The following is a 25,877-nucleotide window of genomic DNA, read 5'->3' as shown; positions in this document are numbered from 1 at the left end:
TTCTTAGAGTGATTCCCTACAAAGAGAGATCCGTGTTCCGTTATGACCGCCCCGGACTGTATGAAGAGTTAGGACCTCTGCTGGAATAATTGCGTTGACCAGTACTGTAATAATCCCGCGTAACAATATGTACTTGACAGGTTGTAATGGTGCTAATTGAAGAGGCTAATTCACACTTGCTTCATTCCATTCAAAGGCAGAATCAGCAGCTTGTTTTGCCTTTGACCAGATGGTCGTGATGAACACCTACTGAGCACTTTAAGTGCTTTTGCTGGGATTACAAAGGCGGTGGGCTGAACTCATCTCAAAATGATTTGAGAATAGGAGAAAGAAAGGGAGAGGATAGAGGGTGGGGGGGGGGGGAGACGGAGGCGCTCAATGGATTTGGAGAAGCTAAATTAATTCTGGAGGAGCCATTGCACACTGAGCCCCCTTTTGATAGCGCTCTCCCCCTTGTTTGTTCTGTATCAATGAGAATGTGAAGGCAGATTACAACAAACAGTCGTAGGCGCTGTGAAAAGGAGAAAAGGCCTGAGAAGTCTTTCATATCATGTGTTGATTTTTTTTCTTTTTTTCAAAAAGTGCATTATTGTGTGAGAATCGCGGGTGTGTAGAAAGCCAATTGGTGTTTTTTTATTTTTTTTTATTTTTTTTAAGAGCGCTATTAAAGAGGTATGAATATTTAAGCAAGAGCAACAGTTGACCGAGTTTAGTGCGGTGAGGCATTGTCCAAAGGGAGGAATCGCATTAATTAAAAGTGGCGCCCCCCATTTTAATATGAATGTGGCCGCTTTTTTCTGTTTACTTTGGATAATTAGAATATACTTTTTATCCTAACGCTATTATTACTGTAGATGTATAAAATGTTAGCGGAAGGCTCGCTTTCTCCCCTCCTACTCGCCCCCTTCTGTTTTATGCTCTACATTCTTCTATTACCAGAGCTTCTGCTGACATGAAACACTTGCTCTGAAAGAATGCAGGAGGCTTTGGCTTGGGTCGACAAGTGGTCATATTGCACCTGGTTATTGGCTTTGTATACTTTTACGGAGACCTTAGATGGCAGGTGTTTTGATTATAAAGGCAGTCTGTCGGCATAAAATGACTGATCAAACCAAGCACAAGAACTTGCTGGCACCGCCAACAATTTCAGTGCACTGTCCTGTGACATCTGGAGTATGCGGAGTGACGGGAGGTATTCTGGTTTTAACTGTGCATACGCCAAATGGCATGATAAATATTCATTATATATTTTTTTAAAAATCAATAATTCGGTAAAATATATTAAAGATTTTAGTATAACTATCTAAGGCGTTTGGAAGTATTGTAGTGCTATCAAAGACAGATTTGGGAGCAGAAAAGGATTGGGCATGATAGAGGCAAGTTGCAACCACAGGTTTCTGGCAGCAAGTTGCAACCACAGGTGTCTGGCAGCAAGTTATTTCTCTCTCCCTATTGTAAATACAGTCACCCTTTCAGCCAAGCATGCAAGTGTTCTCAATTATGAGAGGAGAGAATGAAGGATCAGGCCTGTTGAAATCCAGCATGTCCAACCCTTATTTCCCCTTTCGTGTCATCAGAGGAGTGTCGAGTCACCTTCATGTACATTTTGATGCTCGACCAGTGTTACCGTAATCAGCAGGTTCCACGGTGTTTATGGCCACCTTATTTTACTGTAGTAGTAAACTGAATGTCCTTGCAGATGAAGCTCAAGGTAACAGACCATGAATGTGGCCTTTACGAAACAATGAAAATGGTAGCCATGAGCCGACTGCATCTGCGTGAAAATAAATGATCAACCGATCCGCAGTTTTATTGATAACTTGTTGATTGGTGGGGGTGCGACCTCTGGGACTTGCATCAATCGTCATTTATCTCCCCTTTAAATGGAGTGGCAGTGTAAATGATCGACCGTCACTCCATTCATTCTCTATGGGGTTACTGCTGTACTAGGCTTTATTCGACAGCCCCATAGAGAATGAATGGAACTGCGGTCAGGCATGTGCACTGCCGTTCCCTTCAATAACCGGGATAATAGTGCCCCAGCAGGGATAGAAATTCCCCTTTCTGCCAATCGGTACAGGGCCCAGTGAGTCGGACCACCACCGATCAGCAGGTGATCACCTAGACTAGGGATAGGTGATAACTTGTTCTCTCTGGACAACCCTTTTAACTTGGAGGTTTCGGTTTCCCTATGTATCATACAAGCTTGGGTTGAGACAGAAGATGACTTTGGTTGGGCACCTAATAGAGAAGACCTCAACTCTCTCACAAGTGTTTTTAATGGGAATCTATCACCAGGTTTTCCACCTATCCTCAGAGCATCGTAATTTAGAGACAGACGCTGATGCCAGCGATGTGTCACTTACTGGGCTACTCGTAGTTTTGATAAAATCACTGTTGTATCAGTAGGAGATTATCACTAGAGGAGTAGTACATTTGCTGCCCAGGCAGTCCAACCACACCCCCACCACTGATTGGCAGCTTTCTGCCTATGCACAGTGTACACAGATAGCTTACATCAGTGGGGGCAGGGTTTAAATACCGCTCCGTATTCAGAGAACTGGTTGAGAAAACTGATTTTATCAAAACCACATCAAGCAGCCCAATAAGTGATTCATCGTTGGAGTCTGGGTCTTTGCCCCTACATCATGCTGCTCTCAGATGGGATAGATAAAACCTGGTAACACATTCCCATTAGAACACATGGGAATCACCTATGGAGATTTAAGTTATTTGGAATACTTTGAATCATTGATCTTAGAGTCATCGTTCCGATGACGACATCATAGATTTTATGTTGTCTTTATACCATGGCTCTATTATTTGATGCACAGTAGTAATTCCTCCTCTTTCAGCATTTCTGCTCTGCTTTACTGGGGTCTTGGGTTCAAAGGACAACTTCTGCTTGGAGCTTGTACGTTCCCTTTATGAGGAACCATTATGATCTAATCTTAAATGTTCTAAAGAAAGGCCATCAACTTTGACTTGAAGGGGTAATCCGATCTCCAAGATCGTATCCCAATATAGATAGTGCGTTTCATAATAATAATAATAATCATATCAAATGCCTTCAATTAGTAATGTAGTATAGTTCTTCCGATTCGCTGTGTCACTTACCCCTTGTGCAGGGCACTGCAGTAGCTTAGGTATCCATGGTTGAAACCACTCATATAGTGACAGTTGTTAATGGTCGTTACCATGGATATCTAAGCTGCTGCCATGCCCTGCATATGGGGTAAGCGGCATAGTTAATCAGAAGAACTATACTACATTTAGGGCTAAGCAACAGCACATGTGAAAAAGACTTGGGTATACTAATAGATCACAGACTGATCGTGAGTCAACAGTGTGATGCAACAACAAAAAAAGCAAATACAATTCTGGGATGTATTAACAGAAGCATAGAGTCTAGATCACGTGAAGTCATTATTGCCCTCTACTCCTCTTTGGTCAGACCTCATCTGGAATACTGTGTCCAGTTTTGGGCACCTTAGTTTTAAAAAGACATCAACAAACTGGAGCAAGATCAGAGAAGAGCGACCAGAATGGTGACCGGTCTGCAAACCATGTCCTATGAGGAACGGTTACAGGATTTGGGAATGTTTAGCTTGCAAAAAAGAAGACTGAGAGGAGACTTACTAGCTGTCTACAAATATATCTCAGGGGCTGTCACATTGTAGAAGGATCATCTTTGTCATGTGCACAAGGAACGACTAGAAGTAATGGGATGAAACTAAATGGGAGGAGACCCAGATTAGATATTAGAAAACTTTTTGACAGTAAGGGTGATCAATGAGTGGAACAGGCGGCCACGAGAGGTGGTGAGTTCTCCTTCAATGGAAGTCTTCAAACAGAGGCTGGACATACATCTGTCTGGGATGGTTTAGTGAATCCTGCTTTGAGTAGGGGGCTGGACCAGATGACCCAGGAGGTCCCTTCCAACTCTACCATTCTATGATTTCTAATTGGAGGTATTTACTGATATAATTACACCTACTATATGTTGGGATATGATCTTGGAGATGAGAATATCCCTTTAACCACACAGCAAACCGCGCTGGGCAATTAAAGGGACATGTTGAATTACATGGCAGCCATTCATAGCAATAGAAGAATGGCGTAGACGGAACCAGTGATACTTAGTAGCTCTTCTCTATTGCATATAGAGGTTGATCATGAGCACCCCTCTGATTTCTTTGCTCAAAAGTGAAGTTTCCCCTTACGCTACCGCTGCAAGATGACTTGCTGACGTATGACTTAAGATTGCAATATTATATCCCCAAAATTGCAACTAATGATAATGACTCAAACGTGGCATCGGACATGTGCAGTCCTAATGCCGCAAATCTCCGTGCATCACTACCCCTGGGGTAGGGCCGTGTGGACTTTTAGGATCTTCTCTTATACTAAGTCGCACATATTGCATCCTAATAGACTTACATGTCTCAGTCCCTATATAAATAAATTGCCATTAATGTTTCAGGGAAGCATATGAGTCCACATTGAACACAACTGCAAGGAGTGTCAAATCATATGCTGGGATTGGTGTATTTTCCGTGACCAGACACAGCAGACTGGGATTTGCCACTTTTTTACAGCGGCAGGGGGGGGAGAAAGCATCTGCTACCAGTAAAGACGCCATTGTTCCATCTCAGATAGTTGCTCTTCTTTCCTTCTTGTACCAGGATCAGGATTAGATGCAACAGTGATGGTTTTAACTTGTCACCAGTGCAGCTGTTCCCATCTAAGGCGTAAGTCTATGAGACAGAGCCAAAGGGACTTCCATGATCAGAGGTCATCTCCCTAAACCGTCCTCACTGGGGGGGTAGAAGATTGCTGCCCCATGTGTTCAGCAGCCTGAGCATGGAAGGGTTTCTGCCGATTTCTGTTTGGAAAAGAATACAATTTACATAGTAATGTTCAGCTCTTGTCCCATTCTGCAGCTATTTAAGGCAGTTTTCCTAATTCCCCAAACTATGTGAATTAAATATTTGCCTAGTTTCTGGCCCGGAAAACTGCATGATGATTGTCTATGCAAAATTTTTCCTTGGTTTTCAAGTTAAAGAAATTTCCAACATTCAGGAAAGTGGACTCTAAACACTGTAAAATATATTTAAAATGGCAAAAAGAGCATTACCTTGAGAGAGGTTCCGAAATGCGTTGGTTGAATAAAAAAAAATAAGCCTTGCTTATACTCTCCAGATCTCATCCATTCTGTGAGCGAAACCCACACATCGTAATAGTCTCCTTTTTGCCTAAAAGATCATGTACTCACCCACCCAGAGTCCAGCGCCGGCTCCCCGCCGCTGCTTCAGTCTCGGTAGTCTCACCCACCCAGAGTCCAGCGCCGGATCCCTGCCGCTACTTCAGTCTCGGTATTCTGACCCTTCCAGAGTCCAGCGCCGGATCCCTGCTGCTGCTTCAGTCTCTGTTTTCTTACCCTCCCAGAGTCCAGCGCTGGCTCCCCGCCGCTGCTTCAGTCTCTGTTTTCTCACCCTCCCAGAGTCCAGCGCTGGCTCCCTGCCGCTACTTCAGTCTCGGTATTCTCACCCTCCCAGAGTCCAGCGCCAGCTCCCTGCTGCTGCTTCAGTCTCTGAATTAAAAATAACAAAACATTGCTTATACTCTCCTGATCTCATCCTTTCTGTGAGCGAAACCCACACATCGTAATAGTCTCCTTTTTGCCTAAAAGATCATGTACTCACCCAACCAGAGTCCAGCGCCGGCTCCCCGCCGCTGCTTCTGTCTCGGTATTCTCACCCACCCAGAGTCCAGCGCCGGATCCCTGCCGCTACTTCAGTCTCGGTATTCTGACCCTTCCAGAGTCCAGCGCCGGATCCCTGCTGCTGTTTTAGTCTCTGTTTTCTCACCCTCCCAGAGTCCAGCGCTGGCTCCCTGCCGCTACTTCAGTCTCGATATTCTCACCCTCCCAGAGTCCAGCGCCAGCTCCCTGCTGCGGCTTCAGTCTCTGAATTAATAATAACAAAACATTGCTTATACTCTCCTGATCTCATCCTTTCTGTGAGCTAAACCCATGCATTGTAATAATCTCCTTTTTGCCTAAAAGATCATGTACTCACCCACCCAGAGTCCAGCGCCGGCTCCCTGCTGCTACTTCAGTCTCCGTATTCTCACCCACCCAGAGTTCAGTGCCGGCTCCATGTCGCAGCTTCAGTCTCGGTATTCTCACCCACCTAGAGCCCAGCACTGGCTTCCTTCCGCTACTTTAGTCTTAGTATTGTCATCCTCCTAGAGTCCAGCGCCAGCTCCTTGTCGCTGCTTCAGTCTCGGTGTTCTCACCCACCTAGAGCCCAGCGCTGGCTTCCTTCCGCTACTTCAGTCTTAGTATTGTCATCCACCTAGAGTCCAGCGCCGGCTCCCTTCCTCTTCTTCAATCTCGGTGCCCACTTAGATCCCGGCTCCCCGCTGCTGCTTCAGTCTCGGTGTTGTGGCTGCAATGGTGACATCACTACTATAGCCAGTAACTGAGCTTAGCGGCTGTGCTGAGGCAGACTGCACAAGCCTCGGAGCACAATGATTGCCCACAGCGGTCATGAACAATGATGATGTGACTTCATCGCTGTAGCCAATAACTGAGCTCAGAGGCTGTGCCAAGGTAGATGGCATTTTATTTCCTATGCAAATTAGGTATTAAGTGCTCTGGGTGAGACCGAGCACTTCCCGAGCCACTGCCTCCCTAAGTTTCCCGCCCAGCTCCAGCCTCTTTAGCTTGGTTAACAGCTCACTGTCTGTGTGACGTCAGCAAGGAATCAGACATTGAGCTATCAAGCTTAAGAGGCTGGTCTGAGCAGAGAAGCGACCACCGAGGAGGTGAGTGGCTTATGAAATGCAATATTTTTTTTCTTTTTCATGCCATGAAATTTCAAAATAATAAAAAAAATTAGTAATCTTTCCATTTTCACACTGGGCTCTTGGGCTTTTTAGACTTGTAGTTTTGTTTTGTTCTCAGCAAGACTGCTTATCAGAGGCAGGATTACATGGACCAGTAACACCCTCGATACACCACTAAGATCTCAGCATCCACCAATCTCAATAGGCGATGTCACAGTTCCTCTGCTTTCCCTCCCTGCTCAATGACCTGCACATGCTCATTAGATGCTTCAATACAAAAAAATGGGGAGGAGTCTGTTCTTTGCTGCTAATGTGCATGTGACAGCCTGTTCCACTAATTGATTAACCCCACTGTCAATTTTTTTTTTTTAGAATATCTAATCTGTATTTTCTCCCTTTCAGTTTCATTCTCATAGTTTGTAAGCTTGCAAGCAGGGCCCTCATTCCTACGGGTATCTGTTTTGAACTGTGATTTCTGTTATGCTGTAATGTCTATTGTCTGTACAAGTCCCCTCTATAATTTGTAAAGCGCTGCGGAATATGTTGGCGCTATATAAATAAAAATTATTATTATTATTATTATTATTATTCCATTGCTTCTTGTGTTTCCCTGTGCAAATGAGAATAATGATGATCCCTCTACACTGTGACAGCCCTTCAGATATGTGTAGACAGCTATTAAGTCTCCTCTTAGCCTTCTTTTTTGCAAGCTAAATATTCCCAGATCCTTTACCCGTTCCTCGTAGGACATACTTTGCAGTCCGCTCGCCATCCTGGTAGCTCTTCTCTGAACTTGCTCCAGTTTTCAATGTCTTTTTTTAAATATGGTGTCCCGAACTGGACACAGTATTCCAGATGCGGCCTGACCATGCCTCTGCCATTCCATCACTGTCTGGTCTGCTTCTCCCTGGGATTACGTAACATTGTCATGCGATCCCTGGAGCCATTGAGCGCCGATTTCACTCTCCCTGCCTTCAAACAAATCAGACATCTGGAGGAAGTCGGAGCTGCTGCTCCCTCACTTCATCTGGATATATGTGATTCGTCCATAGGAGAGGACAGTGAAATGGCGAACCCCAGGAGAGTCCGTCCCAACACCACTGAAACGGTGCCGATACCGGAGGTGAATATAAGTGGTATTTATTGTACAAGGGGATAAACATAGGGATTGAGAAGAGGTCTGAGTAGTGAATAACACCTTTAAGGGTTCCCCAGATGACTGTATTGTTGCAGGGACCTCTAGAGATCAGTTATAATCTGTTGAGCACCCTGGCAGCAAGTGTGCAATTCTTCTACAGCGCCACCACAGGAGCAATGAAGCATTACACAATTATTGAAAGCCACGAAGTCCAAGAACATTCCAGTTCTGTGGATAGAAAAGTGTCCTTCATAGCATCCCCCTTCTATGAACTTCAATGCATTCATTTGCTATAAGTAAAAAGACTTTGTTTTATTACTGTGACCTTGAAAGCGTTACCTGCTGAGAGCTGCACATGCTCACTCCCCTTGTGCTTCCTATAATGGTGGCATTCCTCTTCTTGGTTTTCTCTGGGATCGTAGTCTTGTGCTGCCTATGGGGGTCTGGTAATATTAGGTGGCACATTTATTTGTGTTTGTTTGCATTCACCAAGCTAATGAGAACTTGCTCTTTGTGGGTTGTGCGTGTCATCGACTCTTAATGTAATGATCTCGCACTGCATAAAGTGACAGCTCGTCTGCTGTAGAGGTGACTGAGACGGCGAGATCCAGAGAACTGTTAGCATTCACTTAGCAGGGATCACAGCTGGAGAGGGTGTTACCGAGACCTTTGTGTCGGGTCTGCGTCATGTACTTCCAAGATATTGATGTGTTTGCAAACTACAGGAGCTAGTTACTAGCCCATTTGTACCCAAATTCTGGCTTAGAAACGTCTTCATATTTTTTGCTCAATGTGAAGTTTTTATGTCAGCTCTGCAATGTTTTGGAAAGTGGACAAAGCTTTGATGGAAAGGTTGTAGCCCAGCGTTACCTAACAAACCCCTTAAAGGGGATATCCAGGACTCAAAAAGAAAAAGCATTTAGTTGCCGACAGAAGCAACTACCTTCCTGTTGTACCCGGTGCCGGTCATTGACCGCTCCTGCCAGAGATTCAGCTGTCCCCTCTCAACAGAGCAGCAGTTTCCCTTCCTGTTGAAGGAGCGGGACTGCTGGTGTCCAGCTGATTGACAGCCGACTTTCACTGCCTAATTGGGGGAAACCGGCTGTCAATCAGCCTCACACGAGTAGTCCTGGCCTTTCAACAGGAAGAGAAACTGCTTCTTTGTTGACGGGAAATAGCTGAATCTCTGGCAGGAGCGGTCAATGACCAGCTTCTGTTAGCAACTACATGCCTTTTTTTTTTGTGCTAAAGTCCTGGATATCCACTTTAAATTTATGCATTAAAATTGGAGTAAATTATAGCAGAAATGCACTCCAGTCAGTGACCAGAATTCATTTCTGACCCTGACCCATGGTCAGCTAAAAAATATGCCAAATTCGTTAAAAGGGGACTTTCGATCAAGCGTTTAAAATGCCAATCTTGACTAAATCCTCCTTTTACAGTGCAAAATGCTCCAAATTTAAGAAAGTGGCTCACGCTGTTTGATAAATCTGGCACATTTTTAGACTTTCTACTGTACGTTTACGCCACCTGATAGTTGGCCATGGCCGGTTTCACACATCCATGTTTTGTGGTCGATGTGAGTAGTTCCGTGCAACGTTCATGTAGGGACCGTGAAACTGGCCTTACTTGGATCTGAAATTCTTGTACCAAAATTTTGGAGCCTTCTGCGCTCAGTGCCAAATTTTAAGGGTGCTCCCTTTTAGGAAAACCACACCTCCATGTCAGACAAGGCAAGTGTCTAAAACACATTGTAAATATGGTGCAAAAAAGAATGTGGTCATATCTGGCAAAATCACGAATTATCACGAACATTGAAATTTGTATCTTAAATTCTTAAAGATTTTCTTACTATTTTACTGTTTTTTCAAAATTCTCATAAAAAATCTTAAGATTTAGAGAGTTTTTTTTCTGGATTTGTAGAAAAATCTCTAAATGAAGAAAATGGGCTAACATTCCATCTATATGATCTATTCGCTGCCCATTCTGAATCGCCACTTCGGTTCTCTCCGTCTGTCTTTCTGCAATGACTTAACACCCACATAAGCACTTCCGCTATTGATTGGCCTCAGAATCGTATGGCACTAGACTGTCAAGGTCAGTGATTGTCTGCAGCAGTCACATGGATAGGTGGGAAATCCTCACCGTTGCAGCAAGGCAGATGATGCATGTCGATTAGCACCAGAGAGCTGATATTGGAGCTGCCATGGATGTATCTATTGTTAAAAGGTTTAATTGTTTTTTTATGTCATATATATTGAGAGGGGGGCATTAAAGTTGCCATCCAATTTTACTTGCCCTCCTTTTTCTATTTAGTGGCAGATGCTCCAGTACTCTCCAAAGTACTCTTAATGTACGCTCGTAAAAGGAGACTGGAAAATATGGACCGTAATGTGTTCCTTGTCTTATCTATGTGAATGGAGTGAAAAGGCGTAATATCTTGTTCATACAGTATTAATTATATATACTTTGTTTTTTACAAATCTGGATACTCTAAAAAATGTATTTATCACTAGTCAATATGTCAATTATCACTCAAACTGTCATTATTCCCAGCCATGGAAATATCTAATGTACAGGTGCTCCTAACAGAATTAGAAAATCATCAAAAAGTTCATTTATTTCAGTTCTTCAATACAAAAAGTGAAACTCGTATATTATTTAGAGTCATTACAAACAGAGTGATCTATTTCAGGTGTTTATTTCTGTTAATGTTGATGATTATGGCTTACAGCCAATGAAAACCCAAAAGTCATTATCTCCGTAAATTAGAATACTTTATAACAGCAGCTTGAAAAATGATTTTAAAATCAGAAATGTTGGCCTTCTGAAATGTATGTTCAGTAAATGCACTCAATACTTGGCCTGGGCTCCTTTTGCATCAATTACTGCATCAATGCGGCGTGGCATGGAGGCGATCAGCCTGTGGCACTGCTGAGGGGTTATGGAAGCCCAGGTTGCTTTGATAGCAGCCTTCAGCTCCTCTGCATTGTTGGGTCTGGTGTCTCTCATCTTCCTCTTGAGATTCTCTATAGGGGTTAAGGTCAGGTGAGTTTGCTGCCGATCAAGCACAGTGATACTGTTTTTTGTAAACCAGGTATTGGTACTTTTGGCAGTGTGGACAGGTGCCAAGTCCTGCTGGAGAATTAAATTTCCATCTCCAAAAATCTTGTCGGCAGAGGGAAGCACCAAATGCTCTAAAATTTCCTGGTAGACGGCTGCACTGACTTTGGTCTTGATAAAACACAGTGGACCTACACCAGCAGATGACATGGCTCCCCAAACCATCACTGATTGTGGAGACTTCACACTAGACCTCCAGCAGCTTGGATTGTGGCCTCTCCACTCTTCCTCCAGACTCTGGGACCTTGATTTCCAAATGAAATGCAAAATTTACTTTCCTCTAAACACAACACCTTGGACCACTGACAACAGTCCAGTTCTTTTTCTCCTTGGCCCAGGTAAGACGCTTCTGGCGTTGTCTATTGGCCATGAGTGGCTTGACACAAGGAATGTGACACTTGTAGCCCATGTCCTGGACACGTCTGTGTGTGTGGTGGCTCTTGAAGCAATGACTCCAGCAGCAGTCCACTCCTTGTGAATCTCCCCAAATTTTTGAATGGCCTTTTCTTAACAATCCTTTCAAGGCTTCGGTTATCCCGGTTGCTTGTGCAACTTTTTTTCTACCATGCTTTTTCCTTCCACTCAACTTTCCATTAATACGCTTGGATACAGCACTGTGTGAACAGCCAGCTTCTTTAGCAATGGTCTTTTGTGGCTTATCCTCCTTGTGGAGTGTGTCAGTGACTGCCTTCTGGACATCTGTCAGGTCAGCAGTCTTCCCCATGATTGTGGAGCTACTGACACAGACTAAGGGACTTTTATAAATGCTTAGGAAGCCTTTGCAGCTGTTTATTGTTACCGTATTTTCCGGCGTATAAGACGACTGGGCGTATAAGACGACCCCCCAACTTTACCAGTTAAAAAATAAAATCTTCTTAAAAGTCGGGGGGTCTTCTTATACACCCTATGTCGTCTTATAGGGCCGGTGAATATGTGCCTTTTGGGGGGGGGGAGTGATCCTGATGACGACGAGGGGGCGTCTCACAGGAAAGTGAGTATCCCCCATTACCTTATCATAGCGCTGCAGCGTGGGGTCTCTGTGCTGGGAGCGGCGGCTGCTGTGCTGTGGTGCGGCGGCTCCTCTTCTGCAGTGTGGGGCCTCTGGTGCTGTGGGGCGGTGGCGGCGGCGTATCTTCATGCAGTCGGGGCTCCTCCGGCATCTCATTAAAGCCTGGAGGCCCCGCCGGCAACTTCATCGGTACAATGCGGTGGCCTCCGGGAAAATGGCCGCTGCTCAGATTCAGATCTCGTCCCGAGATCTCGGGAGACGAGATCTGAATCTGAGCAGCGGCTATTTTCCCGGAGGCAGCTCAATAGGTGCGATGCGGTGGCCCGGCCGCTGGGGGCTGCGCATGCTCAGATTCAGATCTCGTCCCGAAATCTCGGGACACGAGATCTGAATCTAAGCAGCGGCCATTTTCCCGGAGGCCACCGCATTGTACCGATGGAGTTGCCGGCGGGGCTTCCAGGATTTGAGATGCCGGAGGAGCCCCGACTGCATGAAGATACGCCGCCGCCGCCACCGCCCCACAGCACCAGAGGCTCCACACTGCAGAAGAGGAGCCGCCGCACCACAGCACAGCAGCCGCCGCTCCCAGCACAGAGACCCCACGCTGCAGCGCTATGATAAGGTAACGGGGGATACTCACTTTCCTGTGAGACGCCCCCTCGTCGTCATCAGGATCACTCCCCCCCCACCCACCATATACACCCGGCGTACAAGGCGATTCCCGGTGTACAAGACGACCCCCGACTTTTAAGAAGATTTTCAGGGGTTAAAAAGTCGTCTTGTACGCCGGAAAATATGGTAATTATTATCATTTACTGAGATAATAACTTTTGGGTTTTCATTGACTGTAAGCCATAATCATCAACATTAACAGAAATGAACACTTGAAATAGATCACTCTATATAATGAGTTTCACTTTTTGTATTGAAGAACTGAAATAAATTACCTTTTTGATATTCTGATTTTGTGAGAAGCACCTGTATATATGATTTTACCCCTATCTTCATTATGCAATATTGCATTTTTCTTCCATCAATATAGAGTTAATTTCATGTATACTTCTAGACAAGTACTAAGTTTACATCTTTTGATGCTAGGTGTTTTTGATGGGCAAAAAAAAAAGTTTTAAACTTTTAATAGCTCGGGGGTAAAAAAACAAAAAAAAAAGTGTTAAAGCACAGAAATCTTTGGATGTACATTCATATACCCATTTCCCTGGCTTTCTTTGTGTTTTCTCAAGGGGGTGGAGGGTCCCTAGTTAAAGATGTAAAACATGAATTTCTTGGTCCCAGTGCACTTACACAGAGCCTTGCTGAGATTAGAGGAACCCTGTTGAGTTACAAATGCTTCGGGGCATGCACGGCTCGAGAGGCATGTGAATCTGGGCATGGGAGGAAGGAAGGATCTGCTTTACGTTTAGTTCTGGGTCAACGGCTCTTAATGATAGATTAAACGGAGGCCCCCAAATAATGAAGAGGTTTGTACAGTGAGTAGGGCAAGTACCAAAAGTCCATGGTCTACAATGCTTGCTTAAAACTTCTAACACCTTGGAAGAACATTCCAATTACTTAAAGAATTTGTGACCAACCTATATAATATCTTCCCGAGCGTGTCATTGTGGACCCTCAACCAAAAAGCCTTCCTCGAGAATCTGACATTTCATAAAAGCTGCGTCCTCCTCAGGAGATGTCCTTTATTATGCTTTTGTATTAAAGCAGGAATGTGTTACTTGAGGTTTATAGTTATAAACTTAGGTTTGTAGGAAAGTATCGTATTCATTTTGTAGCTAAAGTCGATTCATAAAATTACACACGTCAGGATTTTAAATAGATGAAAAGGTGGTAAAATGTTAAAGGTTAGAAAGCAACTAGCGCAATTTTTCTTTTCTTAGATGCGATATTAGGTACGTTTACGCTTTAGCTGTGTGTGGGAATAAAAGAAAAATTAAAATAAAATTGTAATATACCTATAAAACCAGCAGGCAAAGTTTACAAATGACGACGCGTTTCGAGTCATTAAGACAGTACATCTGGTCTGCTTTGTCACTTTAGGTCAATAATTGTAATGTTAAAAAATGCAAATTGCCTCTTCTGAGAAAAAGAGGACTTAAACTCTACAGCGCCACCTTTCCAATAGGTGGCGCTGTAGAGTTTAAGTCCTCTTTTTCTCAGAAGAGGCAATTTGCATATTTAAATTCCTAGAGGAGCATTGTACGGCAAATAAGCCTCCTTACCTTGACAAGCCAGAGATGGTATGTCACTCTCCATAAGGAGAAACGATACCCCTTAGACCCAATGTTAAAAAAGTCATTTAACTGGAATTTGTTTTTTATATTTTAAATTGAGTCCCTCTCCTAATTGCCACTCCTCCACTGATCCTGGAACATTTTGTTTTCCTTTTCGTCTGTGTCTGCATTCCAAAGTTATACCCCTTGGGAATAATGGTTCAAATGTTCCTTTCATCCAACTGGGCGTTGGTCTGTGGACGTCTTTGCTGTTCCTCCTCTGAAACTATCCAATCACAGCACCCATGCGTTCACAGAAGAGTTCTGTGGTGTACGCCCACTTGGTTGAAAGTAAAATTTTGCATTTTTATTACAACGGGGCATAATTTTGGAACGTAGGGACACAGAAGAAAAAGAAAAAACGTTTCAGAATCGGCAAAGTTTTTTCTATTCATTATAATTTGGCCATAACTCTTATCCTGGATGTTCAGATGAACCTGATTGACCTATCTTAAGCTCTGTTTAGGTTTCGTCACTTTTCTCGGCAGGAATAGCGCTGCAGACTACTCCCATAATGCAATCACAGACAGCTTACCTTTATAAAAGTGGATTATGATTGGAATTGGAGTCTTTGCGTTAGTTTTCCCCTTCTTACCTTTGGAAGCATTGGCCTGATGCTTTGCGACATATACTTGATAGGAATCTTATGATGTAGGTTTTTCCCTCCAGTGCCAAAAAAAAGTTGTGTAAAACTTCTAATCAATATTTTGCACCACTGTTATGAGGAGTAACCTGTGCTCTGCTAGAGACGTCTTTCGGTTGCAGCTTTGTGCAATTAGCCATGTCATGTAATTGTACCGTTTTGACAAAGGAACCCCCAAGGTTCATTATTTTAGCTTCACTTGATACTTTTTTAGTTTTCTCCACATGAAAACCGTGCAGAGATTAAATCTAGGGAACAATCTTGAGCGTATTAAGGAATTTTTGTTTTCCCAAGTTAAAATTCCGATGGAAGTAGATATTGATCCTGATAAAAACTGAAAAAAACCCCCACATGATTCATTTATCTTTTCTGTACATATTAATTTTTTTTAGTTGACCATTTATGCAGTTTGTTTCTTTAATTGATATATGCTGTTAGTCACGATAGGGTTATACTTGCCCCAAGACTGGCTCTAGACAAAGTGGGGCCCTTGGCAAAAGTTTAAAGTGGGGTCCCAAATGCTCACATATTGCGCCATCACACAGAAACATTTCTGCTATATTTACATGCACTGAGTCCAGGCCGCTGAATGAGAGTGATCGACAATATTGAAGTTGTTCGACACTTTTTCCCTGACCTCTTTATACTGGCTGAGGAGGAATGATGGGGACAAAACAATCACTAATAGATCAATCTGTCCCCATACAGTATCATGTTATCAGCAGCATATCTTCAGTTTTCACTGGGCGATGTGCTGCTGAGAACAATGATTTCTCTTCCGGCATAAACAATCTGATCACTCGATGAATAGGCAGCATTTTGCTTGTTTAGTATAATGCACCCAATATAGTATAATGTGCCCTGTAGCCCTCCATATAGTATAATACACTCCCCATAGTCCTCCATATAGTATAATACACTCCCCATAGTCCACCATATAATATAATATAATATACTCTCTCCATAGCCCTGCATATAGTATAATACACTCCCCATACTCTGCCATATAGTATAATGCACTCCCCATAGTCCGCCATATAGTATAATATACTCCTCATAGTCCGCCATATAGTATAATGCACTCCCCATAGTCCACCATATAATATAATACTCTCTTCATAGCCCTGCATATTGTATAATACAATCCCCATAGCCCTGCATATAGTATGATACACTCCTCATATTCCTCCATATAGTATACTACACTCCCCATAGTCCTCCACCATATAATACACTCCCAATAGTCCGCCATATAGTATAATACACTCCCCATAGCCTTGCATATAGTACAGTACACTCCCCATGGTCTCCATATAGTATAATACATACTATTATAACATATAATAACCCCCATAGAGTATAATGCATTGTCCTATAAAGTATAATGCAACCTCCGTCACAGAGACTAATGCTGCCCCCTCAGAGGGTAATGCAGCTTCATAGTACTGCAGTATTATGGCCACCACATTCTCATTGATCTAAAAAAAAAAAAATACAATACTTACCTCTCCTCCTTACCCTGCTGCTCCGGTGTCTGCAGTGTGTCTCAGCAGCTACATTGCCCTGCACAGCATGTCATCTATGATGCTGACACAGTTGAATTTGGGTCCTATAGAGGCCACTGGCTGAGGGCCCCTTAAGAAGTTGGGGCCCTAGGCAAATGCCTAGTCTGCCTGCCCCTAACTTCGGCCCTGACTTGCACGTTCCAATAACTTTGTGTGATAAGTTGACTTTTCTTATATTTTATTCACTTTAGTCACTTCTCACTGAAGTTTTTATGGTCTGATTTGACTATTTGCCCCGTTGTTTATTTTAAATATCTTTGAATATCTTAAAGGTTTGTCCAGAATTTTTTTTTTTTTTTTAAAAAAGCTGCTTTCTTAAAATAAATAAGACTGAAATAAAAAATTGTATGTTGATAACAAGCTGCTAATCATTGCTGAGGATGGGGTTTGACAAGGAGGCACAAGCCACATAGTCTTGCAATAATAATCTCCTGCTGATAAAACACTGATTTTATTGAAACGGCAAAATACAGCCCAGTAAGTGACCCATAGCTGAAATCGGGGTTTCTGCACCTACATTGTGCTGCTCTCAAGCTACATAGCAAAAATCTGGGTACATATTACCTTCTAACAGTTGCTTTTCTACTTTTATATTGACCACTCATCCTTAAGATAGGTCCTCAATATTAAGTTGGTGGAGTCCGAACATTGGCAGACCACCAATCAGCTGCTCTAAGTGCCAAAACATTAACTGTTGCAGAGGTGAACAGCACAGTTTTATCAAATGTCTAGTGGCCGCAGAACTGGAGTGGATCTGCAGTACCAGTCAGTGGCACTGTTCAGTAGATGCAGCTGTTATGTTCTGCTCTGTAACTTTTACTATACATGTGGCTGCACTGAGAATAGCTGATCGGTGGGTGTGCCAGGTGTCAAACCCCTGCCGATCTGATATTGATGAGGTCATCAATATAAAAGTAGTGGAGCAACCCTTTAAAGATCGACTCCATTACACCGAATAACACTGAGATGCAATATCTTTAACAACCTGCAGATATTTTGTATTACCCCGTTTTCAAATTTTGTATGATCTCATGTTACAGGGTCTTGCGACTTTTGTTTTACAAGAACAAGTACATGTGAAGAACACCGATAGCACACAGACCCATTATAGTCTATGGGCTTGTTCATATGTCTGTTTTTGTCTTTTGGGGGGTTTGTTGCGCTCATCCCTTTCTCTTCTGTGGCCGTTCTCGCTCCTTTTTACTCCTCTGTAGCCGCGCTTGCGCCTTTTCTCCTCCGTGGCCGCGCTCGTCCCTTTTCTCCTCTGTGGCCGCGCTCGTCCCTTTTCTCCTCTGTGGCCGCGCTCGTCCCTTTTCTCCTCTGTGGCCGCGCTCGTCCCTTTTCTCCTCTGTGGCCGCGCTCGTCCCTTTTCTCCTCTGTGGCCGCGCTCGTCCCTTTTCTCCTCTGTGGCCGCGCTCGTCCCTTTTCTCCTCCTGTGGCCGCGCTCGTCCCTTTTCTCCTCTGTGGCCGCGCTCGTCCCTTTTCTCCTCTGTGGCCGCGCTCGTCCCTTTTCTCCTCTGTGGCCGCGCTCGTCCCTTTTCTCCTCTGTGGCCGCGCTCGTCCCTTTTCTCCTCTGTGGCCGCGCTCGTCCCTTTTCTCCTCTGTGGCCGCGCTCGTCCCTTTTCTCCTCTGCGGCCGCGCTCGTCCCTTTTCTTCTCTGCGGCCGCGCTCGTCCCTTTTCTCCTCTGCGGCCGCGCTCGTCCCTTTTCTTCTCTGTCGCCGCGCTCGTCCCTTTTCTCCTTTGTGGCCGCGCTCGTCCCTTTTCTCCTTTGTGGCCGCGCTCGTCCCTTTTCTCCTTTGTGGCCGCGCTCGTCCCTTTTCTCCTTTGTGGCCGCGCTCGTCCCTTTTCTCCTTTGTGGCCGCGCTCGTCCCTTTTCTCCTCTGCGGCCGCGCTCGTCCCTTTTCTCCTCTGCGGCCGCGCTCGTCCCTTTTCTCCTCTGCGGCCGCGCTCGTCCCTTTTCTCCTCTGCGGCCGCGCTCGTCCCTTTTCTCCTCTGCGGCCGCGCTCGTCCCTTTTCTCCTCTGCGGCCGCGCTCGTCCCTTTTCTTCTCTGTGGCCGCGCTCGTCCCTTTTCTCCTCTGCGGCCGCGCTCGTCCCTTTTCTCCTCTGCGGCCGCGCTCGTCCCTTTTCTTCTCTGTGGCCGCGCTCGTCCCTTTTCTCCTTTGTGGCCGCGCTCGTCCCTTTTCTCCTTTGTGGCCGCGCTCGTCCCTTTTCTCCTTTGTGGCCGCGCTTGCGCCTTTTCTCCTCTGTGGCCGCGCTCGTCCCTTTTCTCCTCTGTGGCCGCACTCGTCCCTTTTCTCCTCTGGCCGCGCTCGTCCCTTTTCTCCTCTGTGGCCGCGCTCGTCCCTTTTCTCCTCTGTGGCCGCGCTCGTCCCTTTTTCTCCCCTGCGGCTGCGCTCGTCCCTTTTTCTCCCCTGCGGCTGCGCTCGTCCCTTTTCTCCTCTGTGGCCGCGCTCGTCCCTTTTCTCCCCTGTGGCCGCTTTTGGCCCTTTTTCTCCTCTGTGGCCGCGCTCGTCCCTTTTCTCCCCTGTGGCCGCTCTTGGCCCTTTTTCTCCTCTGTGGCCGCGCTTGTCCCTTTTTCTCCTCTGCGGCCGCGCTCGTCCCTTTTTCTCCTCTGCGGCCGCGCTCGTCCCTTTTTCTCCTCTGCGGCCGCGCTCGTCCCTCTTTCTCCTCTGTGGCCGCTCTTGGCCCTTTTTCTCCTCTGTGGCCGCGCTTGTCCATTCTGACGTAAAAACTGCAACAAATGTCAGCGAGTGGCATAGTGTTCATCTTGCTGGAATTAGGCCATAGGTAATAGACAACAGTCTTGAAATACGGTGAATGTTTGAGTGTGTTGCACACTAATGGCTTCCTCAATATTTTACAACACTGTCACCTGCAGTGCCGCCTCCATACTGTTTGTTGTGTGGCCATTCCATGCTGACACCTGTGCCTGGGAAAAGGAATCCAAAATTAGATCGATCATTGCCAAATCACAGGTGAGACCATTGTCGTCCTCACCAGGTGCTCATTAATGCTATCCTGACCATGTGGCCCTTTAGCAGCTCGTAATGATAGGTTTGAGAACCACTGTATTAGTATGTAATGTGCAGATGCCTTGGAATGACGAGGCTGAGACACGTCTAGATCTCGCTTCCCACCACATGGAAAACACAAAGGATGTCGACTAGTCCAGAATGACAACTTGTCCATTAATTGTTGTGCATTTCTCAGGGCTGGTATTAAGGTTCTTTAAGAAAATTACAGTGCCATGCTGTCCACAGCATCCCTCAGGGGGCTACCTTACTTACAGAAACTTCAGCATTTCTTTAATTAACATGTAATGAATCAGCTTAAGGTTTAGCATTACCAGTATCAACCCCCAATTAATTACCTGCATGCTAATTAAAGAAATCCTTACAGTTGGAACAGTTCACTGCGGAGAGCTGGTTTGGCAAGCTTTGTAGCAAGCAGAAAAATGAAATTACTCATGATTTTTTTTTTCAAGTTAGTGGCAAAAATAACTGATTATTTTTATATAATTCTTTATTTTAAAGACTCACAGCGAAATCCAGGTTAACATAATAATTGGAATCAGACAAGTAGACAAATACAAACATTACAACTTAACTCCCAACCAAGGAAATCGTCCACGAGTTCTTAACATCCGGGGACCCGGAAGTAAAGGTCAATTACCCGACCCGAAGGGTCTTCCATTTTTTAACTTTTAACATACAGTATAACAAAGAAAAGAGAGAAAGAAGAGAAAAAAATAAAAATAATAATAAAAAATGGGAAAATGGAAGAAAGGGAGGGAAAAAACGAGGGGGTAAGGGGAAGGAACGCCCACCCGGCCAAGCCCACCACTCTGCCTTTATTTTTCAGTTAACTACAGAGGGGGGTTAGCCTCCAGCAATAGATCACAATACTCACTAGAACTTCAAAAATCCATCCATCCAAGCCAAGTAGCCCAAAACTTTGGATATGAGTCATATATGGATGAGGTGAGGTCCTCCATATACATCATTTCATTGACTTTTGCAATCCACTGAGATATGGTGGGAGGATCGGGACTCTTCCATCTCTCCGGGATGCAAGGTCTCACTGCCATGACCAAAAATTTCAACAAAGAAGATTTATAGATCCGGAGGGGGTTTTCATTATGCTGGAGAAGTATCAGAGCCGGAGTCAACTTTTCGGAACAGCTCGTAACCCGACAAATAATTTCCCACACCCTTGTCCAAAAAGGGTGCAATACATCACATTGCCAGAAAGTATGAAAAATTGTGCCCTCTGCTCTTCCACACCTCCAGCAGCTGGGGTCAGTCTTCGGAAATATGCTGTGCAGTCTCGAGGGCGCTCTGTACCACCTGGACAGAACCTTATAGCCAGCCTCCTGGAATCTAGAGCTTAACTGATTATTTTTGATTAATGATCAAGTTTGATGAACTTTGCTAAGGATTTATTTAGTTCTGTAGCACAAACCCTTTTCTCTTATTTGATATTCGATGCCAAATTGGACATGACTAAACCAACCCCCCCAGCTATATATTAGTAAATGTATATATCTTCCAGAGGACCTAGCCGTATAATCTGTATAAATCATGGAATAAATTACCTAGCCCTGATGAGGATGGAGTAAAGTGTATTCAGACTGTAGCGTCTATCTCCATCCACCACTATACTCCTCACTGCTCTACTGAGCATGTGCTAAGATCTTGCTTTGGTGACATTTTAAAAGACCCCATTAATCCAATTATAAGGCAGTGATTTCTGCACTACCCTTAGGTGTTGCCCACACGTAACATTTTTGCTGCATTTTTCCCCCATTGAATAGAATTCATTAAAAAAAATGCATAAAAAATTAGCTTAATGTAACACAATGTGTAAAAATCGCTCCAAAAGAGGAAAAAAAGCACTGTGTTGCTGACAAATATCCTAGAACACAAATGTAGCACGATGCCGATGGAAATCTCCAGCGTTCACTTTAGAGGCCATAGACGTGACCAGAAAGGAGCCGAAATCCTGATGACTCAAAATCATTGCTAAGACCGGATCGTCTGGTTTCACGTTCACGACCAGACTTTGGTATAAAGTTGGCGGCAGGGACAAAAATGTTTCAGGTTTGATCGCTAAATATATATAATTTTTTTTTTACAGTTGGAATTTTTTTCCCTCAGCAGATTGTCGTCTTTGTCACACTTATGAGAATAATTGGGCTGAGAATTTTTCACTTTACGTGATGATCATTCCAGGGATGTAGCATCTGTGCATGTGTGTCATCTAACAGCAAGTGTCCTGATGCTCCAAAAATGGCACAATATCAGAGTGATATGGAAGCAAGGGAAAATGTTGCACCTCCTTGAATCCTAAAGATAATCATCATCAAAAAATGACTGTTCAAACACCCTGGTCTAGGCTGAGACCTTTGAATGCAACTTCCCACCTGCTAATTTTCCATCCATCTCAGCCCTTTCATCCATGATTGACAGCTCTGACTTCAAGGAGACAGAAGAAGGCGGAAACGGTTGGAAAAAAGTAGGTGGGATGGTGCAGTGAACTGTTTGGCTGTGCGCCTGTGCTTGGTCTGAACAGTCATCTTGTGCAGATAGACTCCCTTTAACAGATGTGATGAGTGAGTTTATCCTTAAGATATAGTGTTCTTATTACATGAGACATTTACAATATATATATATATATATATATATATATATATATATATATATATATATATATATATATATATATATATATATATATACCCCATCATATAATGGAGACAGGTACGCAACACCATTTGTTAAGCACAAACATATATAATCTTATTGTATTTATAATATATTAAATTATATAATAACAACAATTCTATGTAGAGTAAAAATATAGCTTTTTGTTTCCATTGTATATATAATCTTTATTATATAATTATAATGTATTTATTGAATACTAATATATACATATTAGTATTTAATAAATACATTATAATTATATAATAAAAGTCATATGCGATGAAAATAAAAATATAGATTTTTATTCTATATATAATTTTTATTATAATATTATTTAATATATTAGAAATACAATAAGTTGTATATGTACATATTATACCGTACAGACCAAAACTTTGGACACACCTTCTCATTTAAAGATTTTTCTGTATTTTCATGACTATGAAAATTGTACATTCACACTGAAGGCATCAAAACTATGAATTAACACATGTGGAATTATATACTTAACAAAACAGTGTGAAACAACTGAAATTATGTCTGATATTCTAGATTCTTCAAAGTAGCCACCTTTTGCTTTGATGACTGCTTTGCACACTCTTGGCATTCTCTTGATGAGCTTTAAGAGGTAGTCACCGGAAATGGTTTTCACTTCACAGGTGTGCCCTGTCAGGTTTAATAAGTGGGATTTCTTGCCTTATAAATGGGGTTGGGACCATCAGTTGTGTTGAGCAGAAGTCTGGTGGATACACAGCTGATAATCCTACTGAATAGACTGTTAGAATTTGTATTATGGCAAGAAAAAAGCAGCTAAGTAAAGAAAAACGAGTGGCCATCATTACTTTAAGAAATGAAGGTCAGTCAGTCAGAAAAATTGGGAAAGCTTTGAAAGTGTCCCCAAGTGCAGTGGCAAAAACCATCAAGAGCTACAAAGAAACTGGCTCACATGAGGAAAGCCCCAGGAAAGGAAGACCAAGAGTCACCTCTGCTTCTGAGGATAAGTTTATCCGAGTCACCAGCCTCAGAAATCGCAGGTTAACAGCAGCTCAGATTAGAGTCCAGGTCAATGCCACACAGAGTTCTAGCAGCAGACACATCTCTACAACAACTGTTAAGAGGAGACTTTGTGCAGCAGGCCTTCATGGTAAAATAGCTGCTAGGAACCCACTGCTAAGGACAGGCAACAAGCAGAAGAGACTTGTTTGGGCTAAAGAACACAAGGAATGGACATTAGACCAGTGGAAATCTGTGCTTTGGTCTGATGAGTCCAAATTTGAGATCTTTGGTTCCAACCACCGTGTCTTTGTGCGATGCAGAAAAGGTGAACGGATGGACTCTACATGCCGGGTTCCCACCGTGAAGCATGGAGGAGGAGGTGTGATGGTGTGGGGGTGCTTTGCTGGTGACACTGTTGGGGATTTATTCAAAATTGAAGGCATACTGAACCAGCATGGCTACCACAGCATCTTGCAGCGGCATGCTATTCCATCCGGTTTGCGTTTAGTTGGACCATCATTTGTTTTTCAACAGGACAATGACCCCAAAAACACCTTCAGGCTGTGTAAGAGCTATTTGACCAAGAAGGAGAGTGATGGGGTGCTACGCCAGATGACCTGGTCTCCACAGTCACCAGACCTGAACCCAATGGAGATGGTTTGGGGTGAGCTGGACCGCAGAGTGAAGGCAAAAGGGCCAACAAGTGCTAAGCATCTCTGGGAATTCCTTCAAGATTGTTGGAAGACCATTCCCAGTGACTACCTCTTGAAGCTCATCAAGAGAATGCCAAGAGTGTGCAAAGCAGTCATCAATACAAAAGGTGGCTACTTTGAAGAACCTAGAATATAAGACATAATTTCAGTTGTTTCACACTTTTTTGTTAAGTATATAATTCCACATGTGTTAATTCATAGTTTTGATGCCTTCAGTGTGAGTGTACAATTTTCATAGTCATGAAAATACAGAAAAATCTTTAAATGAGAAGATGTGTCCAAACTTTTGGTCTGTGCTGTATGTAGAATAAAAATAAATATATATTTAAACATATATACACACTCACTGGCCACTTTATTAGGTACACCTGTCCAACTTCTTGTTAACACTTAATTTCTAATCAGCCAATCACATGGCGGCAACTCAGTGCATTTAGGCATGTAGACATGGTCAAGACAATCTCCTGCAGTTCAAACCGAGCATCAGTATGGGGAAGAAAGGTGATTTGAGTGCCTTTGAACGTGGCATGGTTGTTGGTGCCAGAAGGGCTGGTCTGAGTATTTCAGAAACTGCTGATCTACTGGGATTTTCACGCACAACCATCTCTAGGGTTTACAGAGAATGGTCCGAAAAAGAAAAAAAATCCAGTGAGCGGCAGTTCTGTGGGCGGAAATGCCTTGTTGATGCCAGAGGTCAGAGGAGAATGGGCAGACTGGTTCGAGCTGATAGAAAGGCAACAGTGACTCAAATCGCCACCCGTTACAACCAAGGTAGGCCTAAGAGCATCTCTGAACGCACAGTGCGTCGAACTTTGAGGCAGATGGGCTACAGCAGCAGAAGACCACACCGGGTACCACTCCTTTCAGCTAAGAACAGGAAACTGAGGCTACAATTTGTACAAGCTCATCGAAATTGGACAGTAGAAGATTGGAAAAACGTTGCTTGGTCTGATGAGTCTCGATTTCTGCTGCGACATTCGGATGGTAGGGTCAGAATTTGGCGTAAACAACATGAAAGCATGGATCCATCCTGCCTTGTATGGAGCATCTTTGGGATGTGCAGCCGACAAATCTGCGGCAACTGTGTGATGCCATCATGTCAATATGGACCAAAATCTCTGAGGAATGCTTCCAGCACCTTGTTGAATCTATGCCACGAAGAATTGAGGCAGTTCTGAAGGCAAAAGGGGGTCCAACCCGTTACTAGCATGGTGTACCTAATAAAGTGGCCGGTGAGTATATATATATATATATATATATATATATATATATATATATATATATATATATATTTATATTTTAACTTTGTTGCTTATCGAAATTTTTGGTAGCCAAACACAAGTGTCATTTCTATACTTCGTATGAGGGCCGTGTGTGGCAGGACATTGTGGACTTCATCAACTCTATTATTTGTTGCTGTTTTGTAATATTCTTCTCTCGATATCATAACCCTTTGTAAAAACAAAAAAAACAAACCTGGTGCTGTTCAGTTTGATAGTGATACGGATTCATGGGACTGGGGGATAACGACGTCACTAATTAGCATGCGCTCTGCATCGTGTCGAGCTGCACTAATGGTTTTCACCAATAATTTCTTATAAGTTACTTGGGAGAGAGTAGCATTAGGGTAACGTGCGTTGGCATGGTGGGATCGCCCTGCACCCCCTCCTCCGCTCTCATTCACCAGGCAGAACAGATAGAAGTTCAGCCCTTTTGTCAGGATTGAATGAAGCCCTCTGATATCTGGGCACGTTTCTCCAATTCATGAGCAGCAGCAAGGCCTCTTCCAAGTTCTTTCACTCTGACCAATTGGCCATATAGTGCGAATTTGCAGTTTTGCACTTCA

General features: G+C 43.7%; 1 protein-coding gene across 1 annotated transcript in view; it reads left to right on the top strand.

Moving 5' to 3' along the window:
• Positions 1 to 25,877, top strand: part of FAF1 (Fas associated factor 1) — a 188,509-nt gene that overhangs the window by 56,223 nt on the left and 106,409 nt on the right. The gene's annotated exons all lie outside the window — the stretch shown is intronic.

The sequence above is a fragment of the Ranitomeya variabilis genome, chromosome 8 (assembly GCF_051348905.1).
Source record: "Ranitomeya variabilis isolate aRanVar5 chromosome 8, aRanVar5.hap1, whole genome shotgun sequence".
Lineage (NCBI taxonomy): Eukaryota > Metazoa > Chordata > Amphibia > Anura > Dendrobatidae > Ranitomeya > Ranitomeya variabilis.
This window is presented reverse-complemented; position numbering and strand designations above follow the sequence as displayed.